Genomic DNA, 20382 nt, shown 5'->3' with positions numbered 1-20382 from the left:
CGTTAATAAAGATATTAAATAACATTGGGCCTAGTACAGACCCCTGTGGTACCCCACTAGTGACGCTTACCCAATCTGAGTATATTCCATTTATAACCACCCTCTGCCTTCTATCCTTTAGCCAGTTAGCTACCCACTTGCAGACATTTTCCCCCAGCCCCATCATTCTCATTTTGTATACCAACCTATTATGTGGCACGCTATCGAACGCTTTTGAGAAGTCGAGATACACGACATCCACTGGTTCCCCCTGATCTACTCGAGAGCTCACCTCCTCGTAGAAGTCAATCAGGTTTGTTTGGCAGGAGCGATTCCTCATGAATCCATGTTGGTTCGGGGTTAATAGATTATTAGCATCAAGATGCTCCGTAATTGCCTCTTTAATGAAGCTTTCAAAAATTTTGCCCACAACGGACGTCAGACTCACCGGCCGATAATTTCCAGCGTCACTTTTTGCTCCCTTTTTGAATATTGGCACTACATTCGCCTGTCGCCAATCAATTGGTACAGACCCAGTCTCAACAGAGTCCTTAAATATAAGATATAACGGTCTGTCTATCACATTACTTAGTTCCCTTAGTACCCGTGGGTGTATGCCATCAGGTCCTGGTGATTTGTTTATTTTAATGTTACTGAGGCGTTTCTGTACCCCAGCTTGGGTTAGATTTGTCATACTTAGTGGAGGATTAAGTTTGTCACTTCTCATTTCTCCTGTTAGTTCGATTTCCTTTGTGAAAGTTGTCGAAAAAAAATTATTTAATAGATTAGCTTTATCCTCATCTTTCTCTATGATTTTGCCTTCCTCACTTTTTATCGGTCCAATATTATCCGATTTAATCCTTTTACTATTTATATACGTAAAGAACAGTTTGGGATTTGATCTACTTTCCCTAGCAATACGTCTCTCTGTTTCCTCCTTCGCTATTTTTAATTTGTTTTTTGCAGGTTCTCGTTTTTTCCTTGTAACACATTAGTGCCTCCTTACTGTTTTCCTGTTTTAATCTCTTGAATGCCTCTTTTTTGCTATTTAACGCCCCTTTTACGTTCTTGTTCAACCATATTGGTTTCCTCTTATTTCTGGCCCTTTTATTCCCATACGGTATATATCTCTCGCACTGAGTATTCAGAATTCTTTTGAAGGTTTCCCATTTACTATTCACATTCCTTTGATTAAGAACTTTGTCCCAGTCAATAAGTTGAAGGTTTTCTTTCAGCTGATCAAACTTCGCCCTCCTAAAGTTTAATGTTTTTGTTGTTCCCTTATTGATAACCCTACTGAAGGGCATTTTGAAGTCGATAATATTATGGTCGCTATTACCTAGGTGCCCCCCTATCTGTACCTCAGTTATTCTATCAGGCCTATTAGTCAATATTAAGTCCAACACGGCCTTCCCTCTCGTTGGTTCCTGCACTAGTTGGGAGAGATAATTATCCTTGATATTTGTCAAGAACCTTTTTCCTTTCTGCGATCTACAGGTTTCTGTTTCCCAGTCAATATCCGGGTAGTTGAAGTCCCCCATTACAATCACTTCATTATGTTTTGCTACTTTGTCTATTTGTCCTAATAGCAGATTCTCATTCTCCTCTGTTATATTGGGTGGCTTATAGCAGACCCCCAGTAATATTTTATTATTATTTTTAGTTCCCTCTATCTCTACCCACATGGACTCGACCCCCTCTTCTCCCTCTCCTATATCTTCCCTTAGTCTGGGCTTTAGACATGACTTTACATATAAGCAGACTCCTCCTCCTTTCCCCTGTTTCCGGTCCCTTCTAAATAAACTATAATCTAATAAATTTACCGCCCAGTCGTAGCTATCGTCTAGCCAAGTCTCTGTTATACCTACGATGTCATCACCTCTCCTCCGATATAAGCGCCTGCAGCTCATCCGCCTTATTGGTCAGGCTTCTTGCGTTGGTCAGCATGCAAGATAAAACTTTGGGGTTATTTAGCATCCTATTCTTCTCTAATGATCTAACTGTACTATCCCCACCCCGCTCTCCACCCTCATTATATTCACTTCTCCCCTTCCCCCTTGCTTGCCTCACATCCCACCTATTTCCTTGGTTTCCCCCCCCGTCTCTAGTTTAAAAACTCCTCCAACCTATTAGCCATCTTCTTCCCCAGCACCGCTGCACCCTCCCCATTGAGGTGCAGCCCGTCCCTACGGTAGAGCCTGTAGCCGACCGCGTAGTCGGCCCAGTTCTCCATGAACCCAAACCCTTCTGCCTTGCACCAACTCTTTAGCCACTTATTCACCTCCCTAACTTCCCGTTGGCGCTCCTGTGTGGCTCGCGGGATTGGTAGTATTTCTGAGAAAACTACCTTGGAGGTCCTTGCCCTAAGCTTCCTACCTAGGTCCCTGAAATCATTTTAAGGACCCTCCATCTACCACTCACTTTGTCATTGGTGCCGATGTGGACCATGACCGCTGGGTCTTCGCCAGCCCCACCCAGTAACCTGTCAACCCGATCCGCGATGTGCCGGACTCGAGCGCCAGGGAGGCAGCACACCGTTCGGCGATCCGGGTCTTTGTGACAGATTGCCCTGTCTGACCCCCTATTAATAGAGTCACCCACTACCAGAACCTGTCTTGCCTGCCCTACACTTCCCCCCTCCCCCTCATTACTGGAGCATACACTCCCCCGGCGGTCAGAGGATCTGTCGTGCTCCAATAATGCCGGTTCTGAACCAGCCTTCCTATACTTCTTCCCTCTATCCCTCCTAACTGTTATCCAGCTCCCTGCCTGTTCAGCCTGCACTTCCCCTCTATGCTCCACCCCCAGTATTGACCCATTGAGTGTCTGCTCGGTGAGCAGCAAACTCCGTTCCATGTTGTCGATGCTCCTCAGTACCGCTATCTGAGCACTTAGATTCAGAATTTGGGCTTCCAAGTACACGATATGCTCACATCTCTCGCAGCAGTATGGATCCTCGAGCGGTTGCTCACTGAATGCATACATTGCGCAAGATGTACACTGCACGGCTCCGGCCAAAATGGACGCCATTCTAAATATGGGGATACAGTCAGTATATATATACAAGTACAAAACACAATTATTTATATATAGGTGTATGGACGGGGATCAATTAGGGATGTGCAAGTGTATCAATTAGATATCGGCGGGGGATCAGTTAAGTATCAAGTATGGACGGGGGAATCAGATAAGTAGGTCAGGTGGATTAATTAAGCAAAAAGTAAAGTAAAGAAAGAATGAAATACAGTCAGCAATTTAGTCCTAAGTCCTCCCTTCCAAACTCCCTGAATCCAAAGTCACTGAAAAACAAGTCACACACTTACTTTCGTTCGCACATCTATCTATCATCTATCTATTATCTATCATCTATTATCTATCTATTATCTATCTATCTATTATCTATCAATCATCTATCTATCATCTATCTATTATCTATTATCTATCCATTATCTATCTATTATCTATCATCTATCTATTATCTATTATCTATCTATTATCTATCATCTATCTATTATCTATTATCTATCTATTATCTATCTATTATCTATCTATTATCTATCATCTATCTATTATCTATCTATTATCTATCATCTATTTATTATCTATCTATTATCTATTATCTATCATCTATCTATTATCTATCTATCTATTATCTATTATCTATCTATTATCTATTATCTATCTATTATCTATAATCTATCTATTATCTATCATCTATCATCTATCTATTATCTATCTATCATCTATCTATTATCTATCTATTATCTATTATCTATCTATTATCTATCTATTATCTATTATCTATCTATTATCTATCATCTATCTATTATCTATCATCTATCTATTTATTATCTATTATCTATCTATCATCTATCTATCATCTATCTATTATCTATCTATTATCTATTATCTATCTATCTATCTATCTATTATCTATCATCTATCTATCTATTTATTATCTATTATCTATCTATCATCTATCTATCATCTATCTATTATCTATCTATTATCTATTATCTATCTATCATCTATCTATTATCTATTATTTATCTATCTATTATCTATCTATTATCTATCATCTATCTATTATCTATCTATCTATTATCTATAAATCTATCTATTATCTATCTATTATCTATCTATTATCTATCTATCATCTATCTATCTATCTATTATCTATCTAATATCTATCTGTCTATTATCTATCATCTATCTACCATCTATCTATTATCTATCTATTATCTATCTATCTATTATCTATCTATCTATTATCTATCTATTATCTATCATCTATCTATTATCTATCTATCATTTTATATCTATCTTTCTCATCTCTCTTTACTGTATCTACTGTATTTACTTTTTGATATTTATGTTTTTATTGACATTTAATTTAATTCACAAACATTTTGCTATATTGCTTATATTCCCTGCAAATGTTTTTCTTGAAATGTTTTGTAACTGAGTAAATAAATTGACAATTAAATTAACAACATTGAATTATGCTGAGCTTGGCAGAATAATTTAATTTATGTAACAGGTTTATGAAAAGCAACGCAGTACATCCTGTCAACATATGGACTGCAGTCACTTTTAGCATGTATTTAAATTCATACCGAAAAAAAAAAAGAAATAATTATCAGCTCGTGGCTTATAGTGATATTTTTTTCTTCCTGTATTTTTTTATTTTGCTCCCAAATCAAATTCCAAACTTCACACACACACATATATATATATATATATATATATATATATATATATATATATATATATAGTCCAGCTCTTTTACTATATTTTTCTATTTTTTTTTTAACATAAAAGTACATACGGTAAATGATTCATTTAATATAATAAATAAATATAAAGAGAGAAATATAATAATTTACTTTCTTACAATTTTTTTTAACTTTAGTTACTCCTTGGTTTGATACAATTTTTTTTTTATTTATATATAATGTATATATATATATATATATATATATATATATATATATATATGTATACACACTGTATATATAATATTGTAGTATATATATATATATCATATATATATACATAATATTGTAGTATATATATACAGCATATATATATATATATATATATATATATAAATAATAAAAAATGTAATATCAAACCAAAAAGTAACTAAAGTAAAAAATGATAAGAGAAAGTAAAAAAATATATATAATTATATTTAATAATATTATATATGTTATATATAATATATATATATGTTATATATACTAATAATACTAATAATTATATATGTTATACACAGTATACTAAAATATATAATATATTATTATTAGATATAATTTTATGTTACTATTATATATGCATGTACAAATAATAATAACAATAATAATACAATTAAATATATTGATTGTTTAGGGGGAAAAAAATTGCAATTCACAATTTTCCATGACTTTGTATATGAAATTTGGTTTGATAAATCAATCTGTTTCAGAAAAAAAACTAATAAACAGATTAGACTTGACTTTACTATGAAAAATAAGGTTGTTACAAGCTGGGGAAAATTTGCCTTTTTTACTTTTGGACCTAAAAGACATGTTTTCAAGTTTATTTATTGATTTAATCTACTGTGTGTATATTCGGTGCAGAGGTTGCTTGTCAAGCCTTTCATTTGAGAACAAATGCAAAACAAGTAAAATTTAATGTGTGCTTGATTTGTCTCCTGATTATGCTTGTCAGTGCACTGCTGTGATTGAGATTAATTTTACATCTGCAAAGCAATACCTTGAATTGGGCATTGTTAGTACTTTCCAGCTTTGCTTTTCCCCCTTTAACTCCCACCAATCTGCACCCGTATCTTCTGAGCGCTTGGAGCTTTATAGCTGCTTTGCAACACTTTTTGCAATTAGCTTAAGAAAAGTATTTAATTCCTGTAATTTACATAGGCAAAAAAAAAACCAATATAAACGTAAAATGTTAAAATACATGAAAATTTGTAGATGTTTGAAACTGTATAAAAAAACAGTAATTTCTACAAACAAAGTCTAGTTTGGGAAAATATTAACCAAAATTAACAGACCATGGTCGACCATTGACTTTTATAAAGTGACCATGGAGTTCCCAAAAATAACTGACAAGGGATAAAGCGACCTCTCTGTTCTAGTGATCAATGGTGGACGTCAGATGAATGGTTTCGAAGTAAATCAAATTTGCTACAAAATTTCCCCCAAAAATATGGAATCGCCATAATCTGAATTATTTGCGATTCAATTTGATCAAATCTAGCCAGCTGCTATTTTTCTGGACTATTTTCAGTAAGAGGTTAAAAAAATGTAAATATTTTACTCGCCTCGTCTCTCACCTGATCTGCTGCTGCCCAGTCCTCCACTGGCTCCCGCCTGTCATTTGACGATGACCTTTAGAGATCCAGCACACCCCACGCCCCAAAATTTGGGTCTACAGCAGGGGTGTCAAACTCAAACACACAGAGGGCCAAAATGAAAAATTGGGACAAAGTCACGGGCCAACCAGTATAAGGTATACTGGGCCCTACATACTCCTCCATACAGTATAATGGGCCCCACATAGTCCTCCATACAGTATAATGGGCCCCACATAGTCCTCCATACAGTATAATGGGCCCCACATAGTCCTCCATACAGTATAATGGGCCCCACATAGTCCTCCATACAGTATAATGGGCACCACATAGTCCTCCATACAGTATAATGGGCCCACATAGTCCTCCATACAGTATAATGGGCACCACATAGTCCTCCATACAGTATAATGGGCCCCACATAGTCCTCCATACAGAATAATGGGCCCACATAGTCGTCCATACAGTATAATGGGCCCACATAGTCCTCCATACAGTATAATGGGCCCACATAGTCCTCCATACAGTATAATGGGCACCACATAGTCCTCCATACAGTATAATGGGTCCCACATAGTCCTCCATACAGTATAATGGGCCCCACATAGTCCTCTATACAGTATAATGGGTCCCACATAGTCCTCCATACAGTATAATGGGTCCCACATAGTCATCCATACAGTATAATGGCCCCACATAGTCCTCCATACAGTGTAATGGCCCCACATAGTCCTCCATGCAGTATAATGGGTCCCACATAGTCCTCCATACGGTATAATGGCCCCACACAGTCCTCCATACAGTATAATGGGCCCCACATAGTCCTCCATACAGTATAATGGGTCCCACATAGTCCTCCATACAGTATAATGGGCCCCACATAGTCCTCCATACAGTATAATGGCCCCACATAATCCTCCATACAGTATAATGGCCCCACATAGTCCTTCATACAGTATAATGGCCCCACATAGCCCTCCATACAGTATAATGGGCCCCATATAGTCCTCCATACAGTATAATGGCCCCACATAATCCTCCATACAGTATAATGGCCCCACATCGTCCTCCATACAGTATAATGACTCCACATAGTCCTCCATACAGTATAATGGCCCCACATCGTCCTCCATACAGTATAATGGGCCCCACATAATCCTCCATACAGTATAATGGCCCCACATAGGGGTGATTGTTCTGATGTTGTGGGCCAAATAAAACCACCCTGCGGGCCAGATTTGGCCAATGGGCCAGAGTTTGACATGTATGATCTAAAGAGATGTCAGAGCATATTAAATGTTGTTTAATTAGAAACTTTCAATTTGCAATGAATAAATGTGATGCCAATCAAATTTCCCTGCCGAATTCGAGTGAATCTTCCAAAGACAAATTTCAGGAGATTCCCTTATATGAGGTGAATAAAATAGTCAGTCCACCACTTACTGGACATTTATTCTATATCCTATATCATATTAAACTGCACTTTTAAGACAAGAAACTATAAGCTGATGATCCCTGAGCTATGAGAAGTGGCTTTTTTAAGAAAAAATAATAATTTGAAAAGTGCCCCTGAGACATTTTTAAAGTCCCACGTAAGTTAGACCGATGCAGATATCCTCTTTAGAGAGGAAGAGGGCTGGAACTCTAGCGCCACCTATTGCGGAAAGGGGTGGGGGGGTTGGGTAGTAATTTAAAAGTCAATATTGACCCTTTAATGAGCCTTGCAATATGACTTAGGATAAAAGCCAAATCAGAATATCAATTTGCAGACACGGTGTTTCGGGTTTGTTGCCCCTCATCAGTGCGAAGTATGAGATCTGATTGGCTAGGTGAGAGGCTTAAGACTAGGATCTAAGGGGTAAAGTTTCTAACAGGAGAGTGACAAGCCAGGCCTGGCATGTCAGAATGAGGAGACTTATAGGCCATGCAAGCTCCTCTGGGAAATTAAATTTGCAAATTGCCTCTTCAAAGAGGAAGAGCACTAGAACTCTAGTGCAACCTATTGGAAGTAGCATTCCTAAAAGTCAGAAACCTTACCCCTTAGATCCCAGTTTTAAGCCTCTCACCCAGCCAAATCAGATCTCACACTCTGCACTGACAAGGGGCAATACCCCGAAACACCGTGTCTGCAAATTGAGATTCTAATTTGGCTAAGTCATATGGCAAGGCTCATTATTGGGTCGATATTCACTTTTAGGATTGCTACTTCCAATAGGTGGCGCTAAATTTCTAGTCCTCTTCCTCTCTGAAGAAGCAATTTGCATATTTAATTTCCAAGAGGAGAATGCATGGCATATATAAGTCTCCTGTGACATGCCACTCGCCACAAGGAGAAATGGTACTCCTTAGATCACAAATTTTTGGGAAAGTTTTAGTGAATTTGTCAGGCCGCGGATAACCACACCACCTCCTGTGGACACACAAAAAGTTGCAAACTTTTGAGCAACAGAAAACTGTTGTGAATACTTTGATGATTTCCCTCAAATATTATAGCAAGAAAAGGAGATATGGTGGTATCATTTTTTGCAAGATGAGTTATATATTTCAATTGGTCTAATTTTTGTTTGGAAATTATTTATGGATTAGCGTTCATTCATTTTTTTAATTCAAAAATAACAGCCATACAGTAAAAGTATCAAGGGGTAACAATAACACGCTAACTTTATTCTACGAGTATAAATATACTGCTTTTTTTTTCAAACTTTTAGTACTTTTGCATAGTAAAAACATGTTTTATTAGAACTATTATTTTTTGTTCCTGCATGGTACATTTAGACTATTGACCTTTATTTTCAAAAATTTATTAGGGAATAAGAGAAAATAAAACAAACAAAAAAGTCTTGATATTTTTTCTTTATGCCATTACAGTCATTATAATTGCGGGGGTGTCATTACGTGTTTGTTTTAGTATGTACCCCATAAGCCTTTGTTAAGGCCTAACAGACAATTACCAATCACAGTCCTGAGAATGTATAGTTGCTAGTGAGGTGACCGTGGGATTCTTCTCCTACTGTCAAACAAACATTTTAGACGCTGCAGTAGCTACTAACTGTGGCATCCAAGGTGTTAAACTGCAGAGATCACTGTTATCTGCGAGGGCCACCACTCCTGTCTATGGAGGAGTCGGGAGAGATAGTTGTCAGCTCAATCATCGATTGTCCGACAACTAACTAATGGGTATTAACTCATGGTTATCAGCTTTGATCACCAGGGGAAGCCCTTACACATACATTTCCTCAGTAGTGACGATTATTGGGGAGTTGTGGAATTACATGCCGGACACAGAAAGGAATGGCCAACTATATAAAAGAGTAATGAAAGAAAAGAATTGGAGTCGTTTTAATACATCTGCTCTCTTTTCTGGCTCCTGTCAGAGGGCCATCAGTGGAATAACTCCTCTCTATGACGTCGATATTCCCTAACAGGTCATATTGACAAGGGTTAGTCTCATGAGATAACTAGAGATGGGAGAATCAATTCACAGGACTATGGTCCACTGGCCAGGTCAATAGTCTATGACAGATGGATGGGAGGCCTTCAAATCTCCTTGCCGTCTCTTAAGTACCAGGATTGGAAGTGTTTCTGCGCTCTCCAGCATAAGACACAAATATTGATATGATAAAATTGTAGGTTTATTGTCAACGCGTTTCTGAGTCCACTAACTCCATAGTATGCCTAGTTGGGAGGAGGTGAATGGAGGTCGGAAGCCTACCACATTGAAGACCGAATAGCCTCAGCTGGAGTCCATCCTGTGGGTGCCGCACCCATTGGTGATCACAAGCAAATTGTAGAAAGGAGGAGTTCCACCGGCACATCCAACCAGGATAATGTTAAAAAATAGAAACTCTATTGGAGAAAATTAAAACATGATGGTGAAATGAAACTTCAGGTTCATTTTATTATCCTGGTTGGATATGTCGGTTCAACTCCTCCTTTCTACAATTTGTTTATGACTCCAATGTATGGTTGTCCTGGAGAAGGAGTCAGTGGACTCTGAAACGCGTTGACAATAAACCAACAATTTTATCATACCAATATTTGTGTCGTATTCCAGAGAGCGCTGAAACACTTCCAATCCTGCTACTTAAATCTACTGTTTCATGGAAGATGCTACATCTGTTTTTCAGGCTCTATCAGTGTTGTGTCTCACAAACGCTCATAAGATGAGCAGTTCTACCTGTAATTATCAACCTTTTAACATGGATAAGACCCTATTGCGCTCTTGCATTTCTTTACTGCCTTGCCTTCTTGGCTCTTCTTTAAGTTATCCGGCGCAATGCCAACATTGCGGCATAACGCACACATGACAAATCAAAAAAAGAGTCAGGAATGTCGGAAGGTGAAGAGATTTGCAGGCCTGCCACCCTGCGACCAGACACTACTGACTTGGCCGATAGACCGGAGTTCTGCGAGTCAATTCTCTCATCGTTAGAGACAACCTTCTGGGATAGTATTTCCACATAGCACATTCATATTTAATTGTGACAGTTCATTGAAAAAAATTGTTTTTGTTGGCCTCATTAACACAACGTTTGACTCATTTGTTTGGGCGGATTCACACCTGCTGTTTTTTGCATTTTTTTATGTGAGAAAACGCATCATTCAGAGCTTACCTGAAGATCTATAACAATCTGATTTCCAGTTTACATACTGAATTCTTCAAAAACTTTTTACACCTTTACTGAGCATTCTTCTTTTTTATTTTACTTTTGTGGTGGGAACTGGGGAGGAGTATTTTTAACATTGCAACATGCTATAAATGTGGTACTTTCTGGGATTTTTTTTCTCAATCTTGTATTGTTTAATACACGTTAGGTTTTTTTTTAGAAACAGGGATATAAATATTTTCTAGTGGACCTTGAATATTAAAAAATTGGGTTGAGATGTGGAAATAGACTGATCACCATTTGCAGACATTTTAGATCTTGGGACATTTTAGAACCTTGCAAGAAAAAATACTCTCCCTTCTACTACCATGATGGAAAATGGAAAATAACAATGGCTACAAATTTATGTTTTTGACCAAAATGGTCACTATTTTGGGAACTCTACTACTAAAGAGGTAATGTACCCTCTGTGCCATTATGGGTGACATGCTTATTGTATTTTACATTTTTTCCAATTTTTTGTATAATTGATCTCAATGTTAAATCTTTAAATTAAACTAATAATTTAAAATTGTTTAGCAGAGATGAGTGAACCTGAACACGGACTTCCGTTACAATGCTCGCAGTTCTGAGGGAAGTGCATTGCAGAGAGAAAGAGAATTTTTCAGCTCAAAAGTTTAGGTCACCAGTGTTTTCAAAGCGGTTCGGGTTCTGGTTCAAGTTTGGGTACAGTTCTGGTAACTGAACAAAACTTTGGAATAAAGTTCAGGTCGAGTACTAGAACTCGAACTTCTACGAATCCGCTCATCCCTATTGTTTAGTCAAACTCATATCAAACTCAAATCTACTTTTAATCTATATGTTTTTAAAAATCCTGAGTGAAAACTAATAAGACCAATAGGACAGTTATCTACTTTCCTATAATGTATACATATATATCTACCTGGTTATTCTAAAAACCCGGAGAAAAGACAAGGAATTGAGAATTGGCAAATTTCAAGGGTCAACCCTTGTGGTGACAATTGTAATGTTTCCCCGGTATACCTTTAAACAGATATAAAAAAAAGAACAAATAATTACTAGTGTTGAGCGAGCATGCTCGACACTGCTCGGTACTCGCCCGAGCATCTCACTACTCGGGATGTTCGGCGAGCACCGAGCATTTTCGGGATACTGGGGCGGGAGCTCGGGTCTCCGCCCTGCATGTTTGGCGCTCTTTACAGAGCCAATGAACATGCAGGGATTACCAGCCAGTCACTGTAATGCCGCAGCCATGTTGGTTGTGGGCATTACAGTGATTGGCTGGCCGCACAGCGTCACCTCAAGTATTTAAAACTGGACGCCGCCATCTTGGACACAGTCGCTCCGGATCAGACAGTGTAGGGAGAGTGCTGCTGGGCTAGGGAGACATTTATACTGCGAAATAGGTAGTGTAGGGTCTCTAAAGCCTGCAAAATCAAACAAACAGTCCTTCTGAGGACTAATATCCATCCCAGATAGACAAGGACTTGCACGGGGATAGTTGCAAGTCTGCATCTTCTGATGCGGCAAGGATCACTTATGATGGGCACACTTTTAGTCAGCGACCTGGGAATCAGAGATGCTTCCAGGGGTCTTCCCCATGCTGTTCCCATGTCTTTTCAGCACTGTATGCATGTATCACACAGCACATGGCCAAATAAGGTTGTAAAATGTTAAAATGACATTTCCCGGTGAATGCATTTGTCACGGTTGAAAGCAATACAAAAGTGCAAAAACGCATAAAAAATGCTACTTGTTAACATAGCCCAAGGTGTGGAGGAGTATTTTTGTTTTTTGTTATTTATTTTACCTTATACACAAGTCTTTACCCTGGAAAGGAAGTTCCTTAACATATTTCACAGGAAAGCAGTTTCAGTTTCGTTTTTGAACGTTTTATTGTGAGCCCGTAAAAGTGGCTTAATACCTCTGACCACGTTGTTGACAGCAGTGACCTGGGGGTCAGAAATGCTTCCTGGGGCGATCCTCATGCTGTCCCCATGTCATTTGAGCGCTGTCACTATCATTTTGGGCCCTTTTTAGGCTTTCTACAGACTGCCGGGGGTGCCACCGCAAAAATGCTCGGGTCTCCCATAGACTAACATTGGGCTCGTTGCTCGTGTCGAGCACCCGAGTATCACGGCGAGCTCAGCCCGAGCTTCGAGCACCCGAGCATTTTAGTGCTCGCTCAACACTAATAATTACACATTCTCAAACCTTACAGAATAAGAACCAATAACAAACATTTTTTAATTTTCAATTTTGTTTTATAATTTATTTTAAAATTTCAAGCCAAAAGGTTTTTCCTTTGTCTTTTAAAGGTTAATTCCTCTATAAAAAAATTAGCCAAAAACATTTTACTTTTTATTAGGACTTTTCGGTGTATAATATTGTAGAAGCAGCTAGTAGGTTGTTTGTGTTTTTTTTTATTTTTCAGTTTTATTTTATAATTTATTTTAGATTTTAAAGCCAAAAGATTTTCCTATGTCTTTTAAAGGACAACTTTCATATAACAGCATAGACACAAAAACTGCTACTTTTATCAGAACTTTTTGGTGCATAATATAAGGTATAAGTGGCTCGTAGGTTGTTTGCACACTTCATTAAAATACTTTTTTTTTTTCTCTTTTCGTCACGCATCTTTCAGAAAGATTGCAAATCCCGGGTGTTAAGTAATATGCATGGGATATTTATGTGTGATTTATAGGAGATTAAATAGAGAACGCGTAATGACAGGGAAGTAAATTAAATCAGGATATGAATGAGAACTGTTTGTAGGTGTTCTAGAAAAACCTGCTGCTACTGCGTAAATTCATCTACAGTTGCTGTAAGTTATTTTATTTTTAATTTAACCTTCAAAATTATTTCGAGACAATAGGTTGTTTTGCAAAAAAAAAAAATTGACAAGAAATTTTTTTTTTTACTTTTTTTTCTAAAATCGTGGGTTAATTAATTTAAACTTATCTAAAGAAGAAAAATATATTTTAACAAGCAGGCACACAAGCGCCGTCTGATTATATTCTAATCTGCAAACCTAATTATCACCTTCTTATAAAGTACAAGGAAAAGCTTTGGAAGCAAATTAATGTAACTTATCAGTAGGGCAGTTTGTTGCTTTCATAAATGATCTTCTTTTCAAAAAGAATTGGTCTAAGCTCCAATTATACAGAAAAGTTCACATTTGTTTTTCCCTATCACAGATAGATGAGTTGCTGAATGGATGAATAAACAAATAGATAGATAAGATAGATAGATAGATAGATAGATAGATAATAGATGATAGATAGATAGATAGATAGATAATAGATAGATGATAGATGATAGATAATAGATAGATGATAGATAGATAGATAATAGATAGATGATAGATAGATAGATAGATAATAGATAGATGATAGATAGATAATAGATACTGTAGATAATAGATACTGTAGATATTGGATAGATAATAGATAATAGATAGATAATGGATAGATGATAGATAGATAATAGATAGATGATAGAGAGATAGATAGATTGATGATAGATAATAGATAGATAATAGATAGATAGATAATAGATAGATAATAGATAGATATTGGATAGATTATAGATAATAGAATAATAGACATTAGTTGATGATAGTGAGATAAAAAATAGATGTTAGATAATAGATAGATAAATCAAAGGAACATTTTTTTAAACACATCCAATTGTAGAATTTATTATTATTACATGATCTATTGATTAAAATAAATGGGACAACCCTATTAAGGTTTTGGGAAGAGCGGAAGGAAAAAACAAAAGTGCAAAAATAAAAACTGGAACTGTCAACAAGAGGTTGAAGAGGTTATATCATTTTGCATTTTTTTTTACAAATGGGCTCCACCCCTACCCCCACAAAATAAAAAAAATACAGAAAAAATCAAAGAAACAAAGATAAATAGATAGATAGATAGAAAGTGTAGCATTCGTGTATCTGCCTCCTGCCGGGCAGAGACGCCGTTCCCTTCACCGCCGCAGTCCCGGTCCGGCGTCTTCTTGCTCCCCTCCTGCTCCTGCTGCTGCTGTGGCACGCACCGCGCGCAGCTTCCCGGGCACTGTGTTTAGGGCGTGCGTGCTTCCTCCCTCTTAAAGGGGCCGCGCGCACTGTCCTAAAGAGTCCCCGGCCAATGGCCGGAGGACTTCCCCTTTATAAGGCACCTTCTCCAAAATGGAGGTGCCTGTGCAAAGTTGTTGTTTTGTGTGCTAACACTTTCCTCAGCCTTAAGGTCCTGCTGCCTGTCAGTCCTGCCTGCCAGTCTGTCTAACAGGCCAGCCCGCCAGTCTGTCTAACAGTCCAGCCCGCCAGTCTGTCTAACAGTCCTGCCCGCCAGTCTGTCTATCAGTAACCTGCCGTGCCCACCAACCCGCCCACCTTGAGCACCTGCCAGTTACTTGCCGTGCCCGCCAGCCTGTCTACCCAGAGCACCTGCCAGTAACCTGCCGTGCCCACCAGCCTGCTTACCTGGAGCACCAGCCAGTTACCTGCCGTGCCCACCAGCTTACCTACCCAGAGCACCTGTCTGGCTATCCGCCATACCCGCCTGCTTGCCTACCTGGAGCACCTGTCTGGCTATCAGCCATACCTGCCTGCTTATCTACCCGGACCACCCAACTGCCTTCTTGCCGTGCTCATCCGCTGTACCGATCAGCTCCTGTCAGCTGACCCGTGGGAGTCACTTGCTCTCACACAAGGTCGGTCCCAGATTGGCACCTGGTTCACCTGCCCGGTCCCTCCCTGGTTCACGGAGTCGACTAAGCCGCCGTGTGACCTGGGTCGGTCCGAGTAGGCACTTAGTTAAGCACCTCTGGTCCCTCCTTGCACCAAAGCACAGAGGTTCCACCACCTGGACCTGTAACAGAAAAATAGAAGACAGACAGATAGATGGATAAATAGATAGATACTTTCTGCTCATACTGGTGCTGTTCACACTTTAATCTCTGCAAGCAAGGTACCTGATTATTATTAATGTATGGCTTTTTTATACTGTCTGTACTCTCCTTTAGTCTGCTCCTGTAAATAGCTGTATCTCATCCACAAGTTCTCAGATTGCCTATATAACTACTATTCCTGTGTGTGTAACAGTATCTCTGCAAGCAAGTTACCAGACTGCCTATACATCTACTGTTCTTGTGCATATCCACACACCTGGCTCTGCTTCATCTAGTTCTTCCTGTTGCTCTTGTCTGTCTGCCATCCTGCGCACTTGGTCCTTAGTGATCGACATGCCATTTGGCATTCAGCAAGATCCACTCAGCTGCACCATAGCCACCGGTGCGCTGCTCACCCACACCCATGGCTTGGAGAAACTACCTCACAAGGTGAGTCCATAATAAGATAGAGAGAAAGACAGAGAGATAGACAGATGGATAATAAGATAAATCTAACATTGGATTATGCTGTATGTATAAGCAGGATATATTTATACAGTCATTTATATTCTTGGGGGGGGGATATCTTCATTTAAATAATCAGGTGTGTATCATGGTGTTTCTATATCTACTTTAATATATACAAATGGAAATATCAACCTGAATCTTCAGAGGAAGGTTCTCACTTTCCTGCTTAATGTGGCATTTAGACGACAGACCCTCAAAGTACTTAATTATCAAGAGGCATTGATTGTATTTTCCAAAACACAGCAGGAAGTGAGCACCAGAACCCACCCGTTCCCTGACAACAGAGCGCCATTAATAGTAATTGGCCTCTGTCATGCTTCATGAATAATCCTGTGTACTGTGCACGGCCTATAGCACCCTGCACATGTGGACCGAGAAGTCAGACAAGCAGCTGCATTACATCCACAATAAGACCGTAGGGGAAAAAAACTAAGGAAATGTACACATTATATGGTGTATTAAGTATTTATCTATCTACAAATTTCTTTTCCTTGTCCTCCGGATGTCCTTGGATGGCGGGCGTCTGACAAGTTTCTCCTTTCTGGTATCGCAAACAGGCCTTTTACCATGAGCCATTCCTCTCCAGATACAGCTAATGGGAACGATAGGAACAAATATAAAGGAGATCGCTCTCCCTGTTCCCCTTCACGTGTTCTACACATTCACAAGATTCCAAATGATGTTACAGAAGGGGACATCATCTCATTATTAGGTGTACCTTTTGGGAAAGTTCCTAATCTTTTGATATTGAAAAGTAAAAGTTAGGCATTCTTTGGAATATCTTCTGAAGAAGCAGCTATTACAATAATGAATTACTACACCCCTGTCACTCCTCAGCTCCGGAGTCATCCTGTCTATATTCAGTATTCAAACCACAGAGAACTGAAGACTGACAACCTACCGAATCAGTCGAGAGCACCGGCTGCCTTGCAAGCTGTGAACACTGTCCAGTCTGGTGGTCTGACTCTCACTGGAGGTGAAAGTTTGCTAATAGGTCACAGTCCTGTCCTCAGAATAATTGTTGATAACCTGTTTTATCCTGTTACTCAGATCTTTTGCAAGTTTGGAACAGTACTGAAAATCATCACATTTACAAAGAACAACCAGTTTCAAGCTTTGCTTCAATATGCTGATCTAATGAACGCACATCACGCCAAAGTGGCTCTAGATGGGCAGAATATTTATAATACCTGCTGAACGCTGCGTATTGAATCCTCAAAGCTGACCAGCCTTAATGTCAAATACATCAATGATAAGAGCCGAGACTTCACACGCCTTGACCTGCCTACTGGAGATGGACAGCCATCCCTTGATGCCACAATGGCAGCTGCTTTTGGTGCTCAAGGTATAATTTCCTCATCTTATGGAGGAGCTGCTGGATTTGCCCCCACTATTGGCTTCCCTCAGGCAGAACTGTCAGTATCCGGCGTACCAGGTGCTCTTGGACCTCTTGCTCTTACCACTTCTGCTATCACAATACCTGGCATAACTGCGATTCCAGGACGCTCCGTTTTGTTAAACAGAAGAATACAGCATCCTCTGTAAGTGCTACGATGTGCAAACAATGAATATATGATATTTGAACTGCATTACTGCTAAACAGAATAGACTTATAAAATGCGCAAAAATTGCACAAATTGGCCAATTCATGAGAGCCCACGAGCCATAACAAGGCGAACCTTCCCTGGTAGGAGCCTAAACCTAATATTTATCAGACATGGGACATGACTGAAGCACGGGGACAGCAAGTGATCTTTGATGCACTGTGCAGACAGATGGGTTCACATCTGTATTAAATAGGACCTTTCACTGGATTGTTTTTTATTTAACTTAAGTGCCTCCTCCAATTGTCGCTGCTCCACTGAGTCTGGAACAGTTTTTCTTTTTCTTCTGTGCCCCATCATTCGAAAATTTTGCTCATGGGTAAAAATGGTTCAAAGTTCCCCTTCAACCAACTGGGTGTTTACCACAGAACTTATCTGTAGGCGTTTGTTTTTTTCTCTTCTGATGCTTGCAAATCAAAAACATGGGAAATTCTGTAGTATGTGACCAGTTGATTGAAGGGAAAATTTTCACCACTGTAGGCAAAACTTTGGAACAGAAAGGAGCAGAAGAAAAAAAAACTGTTCTAAAATCATTGGCGCAGCGGCAACTGATACTCGGGTTAAAATGAAAAATCTAGTGAAAAGTCCTCTCTAAATCCATCTGATGATGGACACCAAAGAGACGCCCAACGGCCTCAATTGAGTACAATGGGGTTTGTTTGGTTCTGTCATGGTGTTCATCATTCAGCCAGGTAAAGTAGACCTGTATGCATTATTTTTTTCATCTTTTTTGAGAAAATCTGCAAAGGAGACTGATAACGGAGCCTCTAACTTAAAAATGAACAAGGTTTAAAGGGGACTAGAGGCTCTGAGACTAGAAAGAGACCATCTGCTTGCTGCAAGGAGGTGGACGATCAGGAATAGACTATGGTGCAGAGAGACAATCAGGGTCATTTGGATGTTTTTGGTTGTCATTAAGATTTAAAAAGAGAAAACACAGTAGTTTGACAATAAATGGCTTCACCCAACCAATAACCATGAGTGGAGAAAAAAAGTTTTTTTGTTATCATTCATATTCTCTGAAACAAGGCCAAGAAAGGAAAAATTCTTCTGGGGTATGTAAACTTTTGAGCACAACTGGAGAGCACAGAGGGTGTGGTATGTAGACCATCAAGGGTGTAGTATATAGACCACTGAGGGTGTGGTATGTAGACCATCAAGGGGGTAGTATATAGACCACTGAGGGTGTGGTATGTAGACCATCAAGGGTGTAGTATATAGACCACTGAGGGTGTGGTATGTAGACCATCAAGGGGGTAGTATATAGACTACTGAGGGTGTGGTATGTAGACCATCAGGGGTGTAGTATATAGACCAGTGAGGGTGTGGTATGTAGACCACTAAGAGTATGGTATGTAGACCATTAAGGGTGTGATATGTAGACCACTAAGGGTTTGGCACATAGACCACTACGGGTGTAGTATGTAGACAACTGGGGGTATGGTAAGTAGACCACTGAACATGTATTATGTTGATCATTGCATGTGTGATATAAAGACCACTAAGGGTGTGGCACACAGTCCACTGAGAGTATATGTAGACCACTGAGAGTGTACTACATAGTGTATTGAGAGTGTGGTATGTAGACCCCAATAATGTGATATGAAGACCACAGAGTGTGGCACATAGACCACTGATGGTGTGATTTGTAGACCACTGGGAGTGTGGTATTTTGACCATTGAGTGTCTGTTACATAGACTACTGTGGTAGTAGTATGTAGACCATTAAGAGTGTCATATGTAGACCACTGAGGGTGTGATATATAAACAGCTGAGGGTGTGATATGTAGATCACTGTGTGTTATATGTTAACATCTGAAAGTGTTATATGTAGACCACTGTAATAATCCCCACAATAATCAGTGTGTTTTACAAGGCAGTCTTCACTGTCAAATATTTAAGCTCCACTTTGAGGGCTGAAACGTGTGACTGGCATGGAAATTTGATCAAATATCATACTGTAGACGGAAACGCATTGAATTTGCTAAAAAAAACACAGTGTTATTTATCAGCATAAATCTTGAATGCAAAATTTAGTGAAGTCATTTGTAAAATGTAATTTTCTTATTGGCATATATAATCATTTTAGCTTTATAGGTGCCAGAAATTTACACTAGTGTGGTTACTTTACCGTGAATCACCCAGTTTAACCCATAATATCGAAAATATGTTGGAAGGCTGTGGAGGTTTTTGATATTTCTGTCTGAAATATTTCTAAAAATTGCAGATTTATATCCAAGAACAATGTGGTGATGACTTTCATAAAACCTATGTAGACAATTGATGATGGTCTGATATTCTTCTCCCCAGAAAACATTGCAATTAAAGTGGTTGTCACATTAGGACAACCTCTCCTCAAAACAGAGATCCAACATTTATGGTCAAAACTATTAGCAGACAC

The 20382-nt window shown here is 38.8% G+C and overlaps 1 protein-coding gene and 1 pseudogene across 6 annotated transcripts in view; one reads left to right on the top strand and one right to left on the bottom strand.

The window, feature by feature from the left end:
• The window catches only part of DGKB (diacylglycerol kinase beta), an 889407-nt gene that overhangs the window by 299183 nt on the left and 569842 nt on the right, over positions 1-20382 (bottom strand). The gene's annotated exons all lie outside the window — the stretch shown is intronic.
• On the top strand, positions 16922-17922 carry LOC141264111 (polypyrimidine tract-binding protein 3 pseudogene; annotated as a pseudogene).

This window comes from Phyllobates terribilis, unplaced genomic scaffold (assembly GCF_046119375.1).
Source record: "Phyllobates terribilis strain yellow unplaced genomic scaffold, ASM4611937v1 Scaffold_4__5_contigs__length_816908805, whole genome shotgun sequence".
NCBI lineage: Eukaryota > Metazoa > Chordata > Amphibia > Anura > Dendrobatidae > Phyllobates > Phyllobates terribilis.
Note: the sequence above shows the minus strand (reverse complement) of the source record. Positions and strands in the feature narration are given on the sequence as shown.